At 43.0% G+C, this 3,484-nt stretch overlaps 1 pseudogene; it reads right to left on the reverse strand.

Annotated features, from left to right (window-relative positions):
- Positions 1-702: 702 nt before the first annotated feature.
- LOC124709487 lies at positions 703-820 on the reverse strand (annotated as a pseudogene).
- Between the last annotated feature and the right edge of the window lie 2,664 nt (positions 821-3,484).

A 3,484-nucleotide genomic window follows, 5' to 3' on the forward strand; every position in this document is an offset into this window, starting at 1 on the left:
AGGAACTATGCAAACAACAAATTTTATGGAAGTCAAACATACCGTCCAAAACGATCAGTGAAAGAGATTACAGCATGAATTGCCCCTCGTAGGTGATTACAAGATATCAGTTATAACATTCTCAACCTCCCATGTATAAGTCATCACGCAAAGAAACTCAGAAAAATAGCATTATAAAGTTACTGAGTATCATCTTATGAGAGCAAAAAAAAAAAAAAAAAGTTGTAAGTCAGTTGAAACTCTGGATTTACCATCTATAATCAGATATCAGATACTGGGTGCCACATGCTTGAGTGAAATTTATCCGCTATAAATGCACTAAGTTTCACACAGAATAAAAATTGGTACCCGAGAAATAATCACAATTTCGCATAGTTTTAAAGCATATACACTCTATGACAAAATAAATAAATAAATAATTAACGACACCCACAAAGGAATTATCAGAATGGAATGGAAATCGGTAAATGAGAGGCACATCTACAGACAAGTAACATAGCATAGCATAGCACTCCGTCGTCAGACCACATGTTTCCCATCGGGACCATCCGGCCGCCGTGTCATCCTCAACTGAGGATGGGGCTGGGAGGGGCATGTGGTCAGCACACTGGTCGTTATGATGGTTTTCTTTGACCAGAGCCGCTACTATTCGGTCGAGTAGCTCCTCAGTTGGCATGACGAGGCTGAGTGCACTCCGAAAAATGGCAACAGCGCATGGCGGCCCGGATGGTCACCCATCCATGTGCCGGCCACGCCCGACAGCGCTTAACTTCGGTGATCTGACGGGAACCGGTGTATCCACTGCGCCAAGGCCGTTGCTACAGACAAATAAATGAGTACAATTTCAGAAAAATTCGACGATTTATTTAAGGGAAACGGAGTCAGAAACTGTGCAAACCAATAACTCGTTGCTCCACCTGTGGCCCTTGTGCAAGCAGTTACTCGTCTTGGTGTTCGTTGACCGAGTTGTTTGCTGTCCTCCTGAGGGACGTCGTGCAAAATTCTATCCAACTGACGCTTTAGATCGTCAAAATCTCGAGCTGGTTGGAGGGCTCTGCCATTATGCTGCAAACTTTGTCAATTGGAAAGAGATCCGGTGACCTTCCTGGCCAAGTAGGGTTTGGCAACCACGAAGACAAGCAACAGAAAGTTCAGTGTGTGTGGGTGGTTATTATATTGCTGAAACGTAAGCCCAGGATGTCTTGCCATGAAGAGCAACAAAACGGGGCGTAGCATATCGACGACATACCGCTGTGCTTTAAAAATTGCCAGACAATCTGTCCTGTCATGGTCGCCAGTTGTGCAAATTTATATATATACATATATAAATATATATAATTAAACAAATTGCTTGTATACTCTTGGCATACTACTGGTGTCCTTGGTTATATTCATTTTCTTCCGGCGTAAGTTTCTCTTGACCGTGTGTTTAGCATTAGTTCTTGATCGGGCTTCTTGTACCGATGCAGGCCGCTGACATCGAGATGATGCACGGAAGAAAGGAAAACTTTCATGGTTTTGCACAAATAATAATTATTATTCAGACAACACAAATGGCTACCACACACATATTACAAAAATACTTCTACTCCACTCGAGAACTAAAGACAGTCTCTCTATTAACAAAAAAAAAAAAAAAATTTTAAATATTGAATGAAATTTTTTATCATTTGTTCTCGCCTTCCGGCGTAGCGAAATACATCTTTCGCGGGCGCTTACAGCGGTTATACTTGGCTTTTCCTACGTACCAATACAATTTTATGACACTCAAAAGGGTCCTGCTATGAAAAGAAAGGGCAGTCCAGACCATCACTCCTGGTTGTCGGGATGCATGGCGGTCTATAGTTAGGCTGGTATCCCATTGCTGACCGGAGTATCCCCACCATAAGTGATGGTCTGGGTGGTATTTCTTTTGATAGCAGCACCCCTCTGGTTATCATCCGCGGCACCTTTTAAACACAGCGGTACGTCGACGATATTATATGCCCCGTTTTGTTACCTTTATGGCAAGCCATCCTGTACTTACATTTCAGCAAGACAATGTCCGCCCACACGCAATGTGAGTTTCTCCTTTCTGTCTTCGTGCTTGTCAAATCCTACCTTAGTCAACAAGTTCGCCGGATTCCCTCACTTGAGAACGCTTGGAGCATATTGGCAGGGTCCTCCAACCAGCTTGAGATTTTGACAAACTAACGCACCAATTGGACAGAATTTGGAGCGCTATGCCTCAGGAGGACATCCAACAACACAAGCAATCCCCACTCTGATAATTCCTTAGTGGTGCGCCGTGCTTGTTTTCCTTCTTCTTTTTTTTGTCTTATAATGTACTTGCTTCAGAAACGTAGAAGAAATGCGAATGCACGAAGCTAGCTGTGATTTCATCGCATCTTTTGTGGTATTAGCGTGCCCGCGCTCGTCTCAAAACATACAAGTCTTCAGTTCACGTCCTCAGTAATCTGACAGTTTGCTACTTTGTCCTCAAACCATCATGTCCACGAAAACGAATTTTGGCAGCTCGCACTGTGTTGCGTGTCACGTCTTACTACTTGCACATTATGTTATTCTGATAGACTAAAAGTCTACGAAATCTGAAGCAAATCTGCTATCCGAGTGTCGTGGTCTTCTCTTCTCAGTAATCATTCGTAAAATGATGCGATGTGACGCAGTCATTAGCCATGCGGGAGGAATCAGCTTAAAATTCTCTTCAGGATGTTGAGATTTAGGTTTTACGTGACGTCCCTAATTCTAGTAAGGAGAAAGACGGGGTTGTTTCTCTGAAACGGAAATGGACGATTTTGTTCTCTGACCTTGCCCAGTGTGTGCCTGAACTCGCTCTCTGCCGATCGTGTTGTCGACTGGACGTTAAAATTTAATATTCCTCACTTCAGCTGAAACTACAAGTTTACTGTTATCAGCCATAATATTGCTTTATTTCCACTGCATGTTTCAGGGGTTTAAACTTCCACTATCGTATGGATTTGTATGACTCTGAGGTAGCCTAAGCCAGTCCCTAGTAGCTGAAGACAAAAGCGATTAGTTTTGTGGAGGACTTTGATTTCAGGGACAATAAAAAACACTGGTTTGTTAAAAGCTCGATGAAATATTTCAAGCCGGCCGATGTGGCCGAGCGGTTCTAGGCGCTTCAGTCTGGAACCGCGTGACCGCTACGGTCGCAGATTCGAGTCCTGCCTCGGGCATGGATGTGTGTGATGTCCTTAGGTTAGTTAGCTTTAAGTAGTTCTAAGTTCTAGGGGACTGATGACCTCAGATGTTAAGTCCCATAGTGCTCAGAGCCATTTGAACCATTTTTTTTAAATATTTCAAAAACTCGGTATAGATATAAGGCTAAACATAACGTAACATATGATACATGCATGAACGAGGAAACCTGAAAGATTTTTTAATGTGGTGCCGTCCATTTAGTTTGGAAAATCACAGGCAGGGGCGCAACCGATCATAATTGCTGAAAATGATGGTGAACCAG

This window comes from Schistocerca piceifrons, chromosome 7, assembly GCF_021461385.2.
Source record: "Schistocerca piceifrons isolate TAMUIC-IGC-003096 chromosome 7, iqSchPice1.1, whole genome shotgun sequence".
NCBI classification, from domain to species: Eukaryota; Metazoa; Arthropoda; class Insecta; order Orthoptera; family Acrididae; genus Schistocerca; species Schistocerca piceifrons.